The 14,223-nt window shown below is 34.1% G+C and overlaps 1 long non-coding RNA gene and 1 pseudogene across 1 annotated transcript; one reads left to right on the top strand and one right to left on the bottom strand.

The window, feature by feature from the left end:
- Positions 1–8,805: 8,805 nt before the first annotated feature.
- Positions 8,806–10,597, bottom strand: LOC114284829 (uncharacterized). The gene is made up of 2 exons (XR_003637048.2): positions 10,505–10,597; positions 8,806–9,103 (listed from the first exon to the last, which is right to left on the bottom strand). It is a non-coding gene; the product is annotated as an uncharacterized LOC114284829 (long non-coding RNA).
- A 2,590-nt stretch (positions 10,598–13,187) lies between these two features.
- On the top strand, positions 13,188–13,827 carry LOC145812709 (miraculin pseudogene; annotated as a pseudogene).
- Positions 13,828–14,223: the final 396 nt, after the last annotated feature.

The raw sequence follows: 14,223 nt of genomic DNA, 5'->3' as shown, positions 1-14,223 counted from the left end.
AAAGTAAGATTTGAAACTGTAAACTGTTACAATTTCAAAGTATGATTCTTTTAAGCATTTATCTTTATTAATCAAACTAAAAAACATGTTATGAAACTGTAAAATTTTACAATTCTAAAAAAGGATATGAAATTGTAAAATTTTACATTTTTAAAGCATGATTCATTTCAGTACCAAAAAAATTGAAACTGTAAAAATTTACAGTTTTCACCGCCTGTAACTAAAATTTAAAAACAACTTGTTCAAAACTTAAAAAAAAAATCTCTATTAAAATAAGAAAATAGAAGTGTGTAACGGAGAAAAGGTAAAAAAAATTGAGAAATCAATGGAGAGAAACAGATATAGAGAGAACTGATAACTATTTTTAGTTTAGATCTAGTCAAATCTAATGCAGATTTACTCAGATCTGATGTAGATCTACTCATCTTCCTTGTCGTCCCTTTCGTTGTCGGTAAATGTAAGGAATGGCCGGTAAGGGTAAACTCGTCTCATCTGATGGTCGGTGGTTGCCTGTGAACCCCAATCAATGATAGTCGTCGGTCATCAGTGACTATATATTAGAAAGAGAAAGAGAAGAAGTAAGGAATGGCCGCAGGTCACCAAAAATCAGGAAGAGAAAGAGGTAGAGAACAACGAACATAGAGAAAAATGAAGAAAAAAAATATGTAATGAACTTTTGAGAGTATTCAAAAAGTTGTGAGACTAAATAGACTTATCTTCTTCTAAATAGAACTTTTAAGTAATTTGCCCAAACAAATATTGGAAAGTGAAAGTACTACAATTATTAAAAAATCAATTTTTTCTATAATTTGTTTTCTTTTCTTAATTAACAACTGAACGAATTCTAAAGTGTTTTGAAGAAAATTCTAGCTGGCAAAGTCACCCTTGTTTTAGCCCATATTGGATGAAATTGAAACATGTGGATTATTTGGAAAAATAAGTTGTAATTTAGTTGTAATGTGTGAAATTGATGAATTTTATGGGATTTAGCAAAAAATTGAATAATTTATTGCAAGTATCAAATTTGATACATTGATCTACCTTTAAAATAAATGTGAACCATATATTTTATTTTTATAATTTTTTGTTGTTGTATTTATAGCATTATACGTTATATTTAAGGACTATTTTGAGAAAATGGTTAAAAATAATCTTTTAACTTTTAATTTATTTTGAGTTATATCATCTCTCATATTTTTTACATATTTTTTCAAAAAAAAAAATTTAAAAATTTTAATCATATTTCTAAAACAATCCTAAAATTTAATACTCAAATATTATCATTATATCATATAGAATGAGAATATAATGTGATCATGTCCTAACATGTTTTTTGTTTTCATTTTTATCAAAAATAAACAAAATCATGTTTAATGTTGGCCGCAATTAATTGACTTTTCATAAGTTGCCTAGCATAAATTCAATTCAAGGAGGTTACTCTGCGTGGGAGAAGATAAGAACCAGTTGACTTTTCATGCCATAATTTAATATTTTTGATTTTGTTGCCGTTATTAAATATGAAAACTTTTGTTAGTTGTGGTCGGCAGCACGGCTGTGGGTGGAAAAGTGGGTGTTGTTAGGTTTGAGTTTTTAATTTATTTTGATTCATATTATTTTTTATATTTTTTATATATTTTTTTAAAAAATTAAAAAAATTAAAAATTAATTTTTAACAATATTTTCAAATAATTTTAAAATTTAGTACTCAAATATTATCATTATATCATATAGAATGAGAATATTGGCTGCATTTTCCCTTATTTGATTCCTTTGTATATTGGTTTTGTAAAATATGATTTTGAATAATGCATTCAATTAATTTGTAACTTTTGTGTTAGAATGTGAAATTAAGAAGAAAAAAAAATTGTTTGAAAATTTTAAAAATGGAAGGATCAATGTTCAGTAATGTGTTACCCACGATTATAGGAGATATTCAGTCAGCTTTTTTGGGTGAACGGAATATCCTTGATGGTATCCTAATCGCAAATGAGGTGGTGGATAGTTGGTCCAAATCTAAGAAAAAAGGACTGCTGTTTAAGTTAGATTTCGAAAAAGCTTTTGATTCCATTAATTGGAACTTCCTATTCTCATTGTTAGCAAATTTTGACTTTGGTGTTAAATGGACTTCATGGATAAGAGAATGTGTCTCTACTGCAAAACTCTCAGTCCTTGTCAATGGTTCACCAACCATGGAATTTAGACCTCACAAAGGCCTTAGGCAAGGTGATCCTCTTTCACCTTTCCTATTTATTTTGGTCGCAGAAGCAGTGAATATACTTCTGCAGAGAGCTAGAAATCTGAATCTGTTACAAGGGACAGTCATTGGATCCAATCAGGTAGTGATCCCTCACCTTCAATTCGCAGATGACTCTTTACTATTTTGTGAAGCAGAGATGTCCGAAGTTCTCTGTTTGAAGCAGATTCTTAGATGTTTTGAAATAGCTACAGGGCTTAAAATCAACTATCATAAAAGTGTGCTTTGTGGAATTGGTCTCCCTGATCCAGATCTTCATGAGTTTGCCCTCTTACTTAATTGCAAGGCTTAGAGATTGCCATTAAACTACCTAGGCCTGCCATTGGGTACAAGCCCTAGGAGAAAGAAGACTTGGAAACCTATCATTAACAAATTCAAAATGCGACTTGCTGGGTGGAAAAGGAGATTCTTCTCTTTTGCAGGAAGATTAACATTGGTGAAGGCAGTGCTATCTAGTTTACCAGTGTATTTCATGTCTTTATTCAAACTAACTGAAGGTATAGCTAAGGAGTTAGACAAAATTCAAGCTTTATTCTTATTGGGGGGGGGGGGCTCAGAATTGAAGAGGAAAATCCATCTAGTGAAATGGTCGGAAGCATCTAAGAGTATCAAGCAAGGTGGGCTAGGCATAAGAAGAATTAGAGATGTGAATGTGTGCTTGCTTCTCAAATGGTGGTGGAGATTTGCTTCGGAACATGACTCATTATGGAAGAGGGTCCTCTGCAGTAAATACAGCTTCCTTGGAGGAAAATAGTTGCCTCATCTTAACTCAAGCATTATCCTATCTAGACTATGGAGTGATATTGTATCAGTAGTTGAGTAGAAAGTACCTTTACTCACTTTTTATGTTTCTAACTTACATTTAAGAGTGGGCAATGGTTGTAGAATAAAATTCTAGCATGATAAATGGTCTGGAGATATGTCTTTTAAAGATGAATTCCCAAGGTTATTTCAATTATCTAACGATAAGGAGGGATCTATTAGAGACCTTGTGGAGATCAGAAGCAGCTCTTACAATTGGCCACTCACCTTCAGGAGATATCTATTTGAATGGGAAAAAGAGGAGCTACCCAGAATTAATGGAATTTTAATAGGAGCACCTGCATTTAATCTTCAGGTTAATGATTTGGCTCTATGGTCTGCTACTAAACCTGGTCAGACCCTTGTTTCTATTTTCTACAACCATACTAACCTTGCTCTTGGGCCTAATGCCATCTTCAGTAGATGGGTGTGGATTAATTATCTTCCTCCCAAAATGCAATTCTTTGGCAGGCTTGCATGGAAAAATAAGGTTAAAACATTAGTTTTCCTGCAGCAGCTTGGAATTCTGGTCAGTGATTCGTCTAGCCTGTGTACTTTCTGCAAGTCCCAGCAAGAGTCAATTGAACATGTGCTAATTTTCTGCCCCATGGTATGGAGATTTTGGTCTGAGTTACTGCAATGGTAGGGGGTTGTTTGGGTGGTCCCTGGGTCTATTCAAGGACTGTTTCAGTGGTGAGCTGGGCATAGCTGTACATTTGAAGAAAGAAGGATTTGGAGTGCAATTCCTCTGGTGACTTTCTGGTCATTGTGGAAACACAGAAACGAGTGTCTCTTCCAAGGCTCTCAATCACAGCTTCAGGATCTTCATGAACTCATTATCACCAGATTAGCCTTCTGATATAAAGCTGCATCCAAGAGATGTCCATTTTCAATTAATGACTTTCTTTTCAGCTTCCCACAAATCAGATATTGCCTTGGTGCTAGGTCCTAGTAGTCATCTTGCATTATACAGTCCAGTTGCAGTCAATGCTATCTTGCTATTCTGTTCTGATGCTGATCTGTCTTGCTCTGATCTGTTCTGTTTTACTTTGTTCTGATTTGTTTTGCTCTGTCTTGGTGTTGTAATTCTGGACCTATTCTGATCTGTCTTGGTGCTGCATTTCTGGGCTTGTTCTGTTCTGATTTGTCTTGGTGCTGCATTTTTGTTCTGCTTGTTATTTTGTTGCTTTGTTCTTTTTGTTGGTTTCTCACCAACCGGAGCTTGGAGCTTGTGCTAGCTCCAAGCCCCTCTTTATTGATGTTTTCCTCATACTATGTATGCTTTCATCAATATAGATCTCTCTTGCTATTCAAAAAAAAAATGTTCAGTAATGTGTTTTTATATTTTAATCTCGCCTAACTTGCTTAAACTGTTGATCTAAAACAACTAAAACAAAGCTGTCAATTTTACGGATAAATGGCAACGAGCTGAAAATTCTCAACATGATTTAAGTTGATAATTTTTGTATTAAAATTCAAATGTTTGGGCTCATGTTGGTTCTATTTCAATTATCTAAACATTTCATTTTGTAAGACTTTTTATGTATGTCATTTTAAAATAATTAAGTCAATCCGATAATCGTAACATTCTCATTTTATCACGTTTGTTTTTTTTTTTTTTTAATTTATTTAAAAGAATGATAAGTGTGTTTTTAAAAATAAACTCTCCATTTTTTGAAAAAAAATGCAATAAAAATGAAGATGTTACAATTATCATAGTGATTTTTTTTTTCACAAATGATATATGTACACAGAATGCCTTACAAAATGAAATGTTCAAATAATTGAAATAGGACACATGATGAGCCCTAAGAACCTAAACATAACGATCAAGCACTACAACAAATGTCACTTTTGGCTACTAAACTATTGGTCGGCAAAAGGCATAGATTTGGTCGCTGAAATGATTTACCGACCAAATATTTTTGTCGCCAAGTTCGTCGCCTATACCCTGTCGGCGATAGTATTGGCGACTAAACTTCATTTGGTCGCCAAAAAATGAAACATTTCCCTACTAAATTTCTTTTAGTAGGCAAATGGTATCTTTTCGCCACTAAAATCGTTAGTCACCGAATGTGACTTTTGCCTATTACGCTCATGTAGTCGGGAAAGGTGTTCATTTTTGCTACGAAAATATTGGTCACCGAAAGTGAACATTTTTCTACGAATCCTTCGTTAGTCGGCAAACGTGACCTTTCCGCGACTAAATTTTTAGTCACTAAAAGTTCTACCTTAATCGTGGTGACTTTTGCCGACTAAAACTGTTCGTAGCCAAAAACCTATTAAGATTCATTTCTTTACTTTTTGCCACCAAAAGTTTTAGTCGCCAAATGATACCCTTTTTTCCGTGACTAAAAAATTTAGTGGCCAATAGTTTCTTTCTCTCATTCTCAAATTTTTTAGCTACTAATTATTTGGTGGCAAAAACATTTTGGGTTATGTTTTTGGTACTAAATTATTAGTAGCCAAAACTTTTGATTACCTATTTGGCTACAAAAACATTTGGTGGCCAAATAATTTTTTGTTTTGTTTTTTTATTTTTTTAAAAAAATTTGTAAACAACCTGTATTCATTTATATTACAACCTGTACCCTGTATAAACAATATAATCCATCAACACTAAAATATATTATCAACCATTAAAGTATTTAACAACATGCACACATTTCAATTCCAAGCATCCAAAAAATTAATCTTGAACGGCCAATTCTATATATAATACAAATTCCATACACTCTAAGTCTAATCTAACGTCAATAATTTAAATCCATACATAATACAGGAATAACCAAATTAATTAACAAAAAGAACATATGTACCACAACAAAAGTTTAATTTGTACTGCCCCAAAACTATTTTGTACGACGTGCTATGCTAATTTCTACCATGCCAAATTTAATCGGATATTTACCACACCAAAAAAGTAATTTGTACGAACCACTATATATACGGATAGAGATATAAGAACAATGCCCTCCCGTAATTGTCAAAAAATTATATATCCACATTTGTATGTCCAAAACCATCTGCAAAAAAAAAAAATAAAATTCATTAGTTTGGTGCCTATATAGCAACTGTATTAATTTCAACTGTATAGCAACTGTATTAATTTCAAACATTAAAATCCAAGGAGAGTAATAGCTATTAATTAATGAAAGACACCCAAACATGGACTGGTAGACGAGCATCGATTCTATGAATTAATGCCAAAAGTTGTGTTTATGACAATTAAAAGGGCCACAGTCAACAAAAGCACAAAAGAATTTACCAAAAATATTGTGCCACGTTTAACTAATAAGGAAAGAGTTAAACAAACTATAGTATTACCAAAATAGTTACCCACAACATGGGCATTTCATGTTCTACCACATAAACACATTGTCGACCCCTGAACGCTTTTTTCGACTATTGTTATGACATTTTCAACTCTAACTCCCAACGTAGGTGTCATATTTACGTACCGTCTGTCCCTACATGTCACATTTGTCACCGGGAAGCTTCCCGTTATGTAAAAACAGTGGTTCGGGGGCTGTTTTACATTTTCGCCCCCCGAACCCCTTTTTTTGACTAAGTTTATGACATTTTCAACTCTAACTCCCAACGTAGGTGTCCTATTTACGTACCATCCGTCCCTACATGTTACATCACCAAGAAGCTTCCCGTTACGTAGAAGTACTGGTTCGGGGGCTATTTTGCATTTTCGCCCCCCGAATCCCTTTCTTCGACTAAGTTTATGACATTTTCAACTCTAACTCCCAATGTAGGTGTCCTATTTACGTACCGTATGTATGATTGAAGGCACAAAAGCTATATATGTCAAATCACTGTGTAATAGTAATTTCATTTCAACATTATGTATGATTGAAGGCACAAAATCTATATGTTTCAAATAACTATGTAATATTATCAAATTTCGACATTATGTATGCTTGAAGACAAAATCATCTAGTTTAAGAACATAGTTTCATGTGCAAGATATTACTATCTAGTTACATGCCGATATGTATCCCTATAATGTCACCCACATTTCTTCCTCTGAATACTTCAAAAAGGCCAAAAGTAAAGTTGCACACAAGTATTAGTTATTATGTTCATTATTGATGTTGGAAAATACTTATAGTTGAACTTCAGGCAAATACATACAGAATAAACATAGACATACAGAGTCTATATAAACTAAAATTATTGAATATTTTTACTACCAATGAATAACATCACATAAAAAGAAAAAAAAGTACATTTTATAAACAGACCACAACTGTAAGCCCATACCTTTGTTTTTACATGATGGAAAGTTGTTTCAATATGTATTAATAAAGACTAGTGAATCTTAGGTGCTTAATTTATGATTTAATCCAATTAATAAATAAACCAAGCATGGCAAATATAAATAGATAAATGAACCAATTAACACACACACACACACACACACACACACACACACAAAAAAAAAAAAGAAGAAGAAGAAGGTTTTAAGTTGTTGGATAAGATGGCATTATAGCATGATTACAGGGTTGGCAATTAAGAAACAAGCTCCAATTTTCATAATCAGCAGTTGGACATGAGTAATACTATGCACGTATGTAAAATCATAGCAAGAGTAATATGAATGAATAGATGAGAATAATTCCTTGATGTATGTTTGACATGCATTTCAACAGTAATATGAATGAATAGATGTAAAATATAAAATCATAGACAAGGCAGATAGAATCATAGATTACTCATACTAAAGAACAAGTCCACATAGCAAGATAAACACAAAATGAAATCAATACTATGAAAAGAAGTTGCAGTTCAACAACCTCTTGAAAAGTCATGGTTAGTAAATATGCAAATTAAGTGCCATGAGTAAGGAGTAAGCTATGCCAAGATGAGAATTATGGCACATGAAAATGTAATGCTGCAATAATATGAACTTGATATCCATCTTATCGTAATTTCCAAGGCATAAAGTAAAACTTGTAGCACTAGTTCTCTGTCCATAGTTCTTCTCTCGTCCTACACAAGATTTAGAAACAGAACCAGATTCGTAAAATAATTATAAATTCATATTCAAATTCAAATCAAATGAACACATGGATTCAAATTCAAATCTCTCACTGAATATATTACCAATGATAAACCATGAGTCACAGTTGATAAGGCCAAGTTTGGGAAGTTGCCAAAAAGTCAAAAAATTACTCAAAAAGTTAAAAAAAGTTATCACTATTTACCAAAAGTCAAAAATTACGGCTGCACAACTCCCAATCCTAATTTTCCCCTGCACACTAATTTATATAATTTTTTAATACACATTTTTCCATAAAAAGTCAAAAAGTTAACCCAAACAACCATATTTTTTTCCTCAACTTTTTAGTTCAAAAAGACAAAAAGTACACTTATTTAGGACACCCTAAACAACCCCTAAGTTTTACTCCTTCAATGGATAAGTTGTTTAATTTATCACAAAGTTCAATCCACAAAGTGAACCTTTATTCACATTATTAAGTTATTAACAAAAACAACCATTTGATCCAAATGATGCAAATAATGGAACCCTTTAATAACAATGTAATATTAGCCAACTCCCCGCCATAGCCAACGCAGAGGGAAAGAAAGAAAAAAAAGTACATAACAAGGGCACTTACATTTCTTCTTGTCAATCTGGAACATGTCTACAATTCTTTGTAATGACACCAATATCATTGCTTGATTTCAAGGTTGCAATGGAGTTAAATCCACAGCAACTTGGAGAAGACTGGCCATTGTTGCTGGAGAAGATCTGTATGAATGCATTTGAGAAATAGCACACCCAAAAAGATGTGTTTCCTTGGCTTGACATTTGAGTTTCAAGGCATGGTTGATACAGCCATATTTCTTTTTATGGCCACGGTGAAGCAAATTACTTCCTCTCAGATGTAGCTTGGACCCTTGCAAGATGAACAATGGATCCGAGCTTGCCACATCCCCGTGTTCGGTTGCCATCTAAGGGCAATTTTGTGCAGAATGCCGGTGTTGTATGTTTAGCATTTGTGTTGGCTGTCTTATGTTGTCACTGAAGATCTTCTGTGTGAATTACAGCCAATGAAGAGGAAATCTTAAAAAGTTTTGCAGGGGTACTATTGTGTAGCTTGGTGAAAGGTAAAAGTCGCATTGTAAAAGTTGCAAAATTACTCTATATTTTTTTTGGGTACATTAGAGGGGGAGGGGGAGTTAAACCTTGACCTCCTAGTGAGGTACTTGGGTTCTGGCCACTGGGCTAACCCCAGTGGTTCTCTGTAATTTCAAATATGAGAATTGATTGAAATCACAATATCAATAACATCGACATACATTGAATTCTTCTTTATGGTTCAAATTTGAATGTTTCTTCTAGATGACAACTGAAAATTGATGTGTTCAAATTATATCACATTGATCTTTTGTATGCATGGGGATATGTGATTTGTGATCTGTTGTTGCGATTTACTGCACTTTCATGGCTTTCAAATGTAGTCAAACTAAACTTCTTGCATATTACAAGTTTAGGCTAGTTAAATTAGCTATCCATGTTCCGAAGGATTGGTGCCATACATGTTCTTCTTTCAAAATGTTGTTCATGATACTGTCATTACTCATTCCTTTCGAAAACCTTAAGAATGAGAAATATTTCTACAGCTTGGTGTATTCATTGGACTAATTTGGACATGAAGAGGTTTGTAGCTGGCATTTTGCACCAAATTTCAACTTACTGAATTAATAATGACAATGTTATGATGGGGTAATGTACAGCGAGTAAGGAAAAAAAAAAGCGAAAAGATTTTAAATGGGGAAATATTCATGTACATCATTCACTAGAAAGCCATAGTTTTCATTTTGGATCAATACAAAATGATTTTGAACTTCTTAAGTAATATTAAAGTTCTTTCAGAATGTGGTATAATAATTTTTTTTTTCTTTTTTAGACTATTGAAATACAGTATAATATCATGTTAGTAATTTTTATTGGAAAAGTGAACTAAGTCCTCTGTCAGGATGGTAAATTTTTGTTACATTCAATCCTTGCTACTTCCAAGGAGTGTGCTCATACAAAGAACTGAATATTTTTGTCCTGTATTACTCGATATTTTTGACCAAAAAAAATACCATTATTATGTTCAAATATCTCCATGCTAAAAAAATAAATAAAATAAAAAAATAGTGCATTCTGTTGTAGTAAAACAAAGTCAAATAATAAAGCATGGGTTGCCAAAGACTCCCTAAGTGGTTTCAATTTCACATCAACTCACACATAGAATACCCACCCCACCCCCAAAGAAAATAACTAAATAGATAAATGATGATGATGATGAAGAAGAAAAAGAAGAAGAAGAAGAAGAAGCTTAGAAAAAATAATGCTCCATCTCATGAGAGAACCAAGTTCTGGAAGTACAGCAAATAATGTAATTTCATTGAGTCGAGAAAAATTGTCTTAGTCGTAAAACATACCTGCAATATATTAAGGACAATCCTGATTACATCTTGATCTTTCAAGAAATCCACACTACGGCATGCTTGTCTTATAATTTCAATCCATTTTTGCACAAAAAAATGAAACAATAAGTCACTAGTCACCACAGAGACTAGCATGGGCTTGAACACAAATTTTAACTTTATTAAGTTTTGAATAAATGCACACATCACATAGAACAAACTCATTGTGCTCTTGATAGTCAAAATTATGTGTCACTGTCAGTCACCAATCTTAGATCATTAGGTTTTGCTTTTCTCCTAAATCAAACCAAACCAAACCAAATGGAATTAAGCCTTGTTTCTCAATAAAGTGGGGTATTTGAATATTTTTTCGTCATTCTTCTTTGTCAAAGGCTATATTCTCAGTTAGATTAAACAAATGCATATCTTTTTTTATTATCGCATTCAGTTTTGAATTTCCCCTCCACTTACAGTTTCATATGTGGTGATCACATCCACCTTCCTTATGGTTACATCTATAGGTTTTCATTGTACATGACCAAACCATATGTCCTATTACGCTAATTTTAATGCCTTTTTTTTTCTTTTCTTTTTTAAGGTGCTAAGGTGCTATACTCAATTGCCTGAAGTTGAACTCAACATGTGAAAGAGTGTAATAATGGTTCAATTGGCTAATATGAGATGCTTATAATTTGAGCCAATTAACCCCACTTAGTGATTTACCCAAGCATTTCAGTTAAACTCATATGCGTTCAACAGTTGAAACATTAAATTAAAACACAAAGAGGCACACACAATAGTTCTACCAAACTAGATTGGAAGGAGAGAGAGGGGTACCTGAATAGAGGTGTTCAATCTGATGCCATTGAAATCAGAGAGAGAAAAAGGAATGAGAGAGAGAGAGAGAGAGAAGGTTGTTCTTTTTCCTAGGTTCAACTAAACAAAAATGCTGGTTTTGATCAGGGGGAAGAGAGTAGTTTTTGTGGGTGATTCAGTGAACGGAACTCAATGGGAATCAATGCTATGTTTGTTAATGGGTCATGACCAACATCCTCATAGATGGAGTATGGAAAAGAAGCTTGGGGCTGGGTCGATTTGGGGCTAGGTCGATTATTAAACTCCAATCAATTCAGCAAGGTCTGTTCATCATCACCAAACGACAATGCTTCGAAAACTAGTGGTTTGGTTGTTGGGTGTAGTGTGGTTTTGCAGTGAATTAGATGGATAATACACAAGATCTCTGTGATGAAGAGGTCGATGGAGATGGAAGGAACAATACTTGTTCCACTTCTTCAACATATGGCACCTCACAATTTCGAATGGAGGAAAACAGAGAGAGGAAGACACAGAGACAAATAGAGAGAGATAGAGAAAGGGCGAAATAGAGGAGATACCTGGAAGTGACTGTGGTGCTCATGTAACCCTTGCGGTGGTGCTCGTGTAACAGACGGAGACAAATCGACAAAGAGGAGGGCAAAGGCGAGAGTGAGAGTGAGAGAGACAGAGAGTCACAAAGGCGTGAGGCGAGAGTAAGAGAGACAGTGACACAGAGGCCTGAATGAGAGAGAGAGAGAGACAGATCGACCTTAATTTCTTAGGTTTATTTTTTCCCGACCAGTGTCTGTTAGTTGCCAAAAAGAAACAAAACCAGTTTTTCCCGACGAACTGAATAATTTAGTCGCTAATTGTTTTAGGAATCTCTCCTAAATTGGAAATCTTCCCTCCAAAACTTAATTACAATTGCCGACCAAATAATTTAGTCGGCAGAAGTAAGATAAATAGCGACTAAATTATTCTTAGTAGCTAAACATTGTACAATTAGGGACCATTTTTTTTTTGTAGCCTAAAATCCTATTTTCAACAACTACACTTAAATTAGTCGCCAAAAGTAACATCTTTAACTACTAAATTATTCTTTGTTACTAAAGATTGTACATTTACAGACCAAGATTTTTTTTGTAGTCCAAAATCCTATTTTCAACTACTAAACTTAAATTAGTCGCCAAAAGTAACATCAACACCGACTAAATTATTCTTTGTAGCTGAAAATAGAACCTTTCCCGACCAAATTTGTTTTAGTAGCTAAAGTGCCTATCTTTGGCGACTAAATTTATTTTGGTAGCTAAAGTGTGCATCTTTGGCCACTAAATTTGTTTTAGTCGGCAATTTTAGTCGCCGAATGTGTAAATTCCTATAGTAAAGTTGAGATTTTATATGATTTCTCAGTGGAAAATGTATTCATTCAACAATTTTTAACTTCCAAACTGTAAGAAATAACAAGATCTGTACTTGAATGTGGTAGAACCTCCTTCAATTTTGGTCGATTTATTATATTTGTATTATTGGATGATTGGTTTGAGTTATGATATGATAATACAATTGTAATAGAAATCCCCACACATACATGACCCCTACAATTTCTACTCTCATCCCAACCACTCACAATGTGGGACTCACACTTACATGAGTGAACTTCGCACACACATTAAAGGCCAAAATTAAAATTGGGGTCATGAAATCTCAAAAAAAGGGTCCCAAACATTTCTATATGACAATATTATCCATATGCGACAATTTTTCAATAATAGACACCGGGTACATAACGTGTAATAACCCACCACGTCAAAGCTGTACACCTTCTTTGATCTATAAATAGCACTTCCTTTGCCATGCATATTAATCAATGTCACACATAATAAAGTATACAAAAACCTTTTACAATGAAGACAACAATATTCCTCTCAATATTTATTCTCTCTACCTTCTCTTCAAACTTGATATTTCTCAGCACAGCCAGCTCTGCTCCCAGCCCAGTCCGCGACATAGAAGGCAAAGAGGTCCGAGCAGGCATCGATTACTACATCCTGCCCGTGTTCCGCGGCAAAGGTGGTGGGCTAACCCTAGCCAGCACCACCCAAAGGTGCCCACTCGACGTGGTCCAAGCACGACAAGAGGTCGACCATGGCCTCCCATTGACATTCTCTCTTGTAAACCCTAAAAAAGGCGTGGTTCGGGTATCAACCGATCTGAACATCAAGTTCTCTGCCGCGACTATCTGCGTTCAATCAACTGTGTGGAGGCTCGCCAATTATGATGAGTCAACAAGACAATACTTTGTAACAACTGGTGGTGTCGAGGGAAACCCTGGTCCCGAAACCGTGAGTAATTGGTTTAAGATTGAGAAGTTTAATGATGATTATAAGCTTGTTTTCTGTCCCGGGGTGTGTGATGTCTGCAAAGTTATTTGTAGAGATGTTGGGATTTATATTGATGAGCATGGAACGAGGCGTTTGGCTCTGAGTGATGTGCCATTCAAAGTCATGTTTAAGAAGGCTTAATAAGCACGAATCCTTATTGTTCATTCATGTAATGTTGCAATAAAGGTTTCGTCAGGTCAGGTCATGTATCCTCACAAACCAAACAAGTAATAAATTGACTATTGTATTGTATTCCATAATATTGCCGTATTTTATTTTCAAATTGTAGACGGAAATTTTTTGTCAGGTTTGGTATGATGAAAAATAAAAATTAATAGAAAATATTTTTTGTAGCTAACGAAAAATAATTTTTTTTGAACATAAAATATTTTCTTTTTAAAAGGCAAAAATATTTTTTAAATTAAAGTCTTACTAACATTACTACATTATTACACTACTCTCACCTCCACCACCGCATCACCTTCACCACCACCACCACCCCACCACCACCTCCACCCCCACCCAACTCCAAATAGC

The sequence above is a fragment of the Camellia sinensis genome, chromosome 15 (assembly GCF_055761805.1).
Source record: "Camellia sinensis isolate YWXY chromosome 15, ASM5576180v1, whole genome shotgun sequence".
Taxonomy (NCBI): domain Eukaryota; kingdom Viridiplantae; phylum Streptophyta; class Magnoliopsida; order Ericales; family Theaceae; genus Camellia; species Camellia sinensis.
Note: the sequence above shows the minus strand (reverse complement) of the source record. Positions and strands in the feature narration are given on the sequence as shown.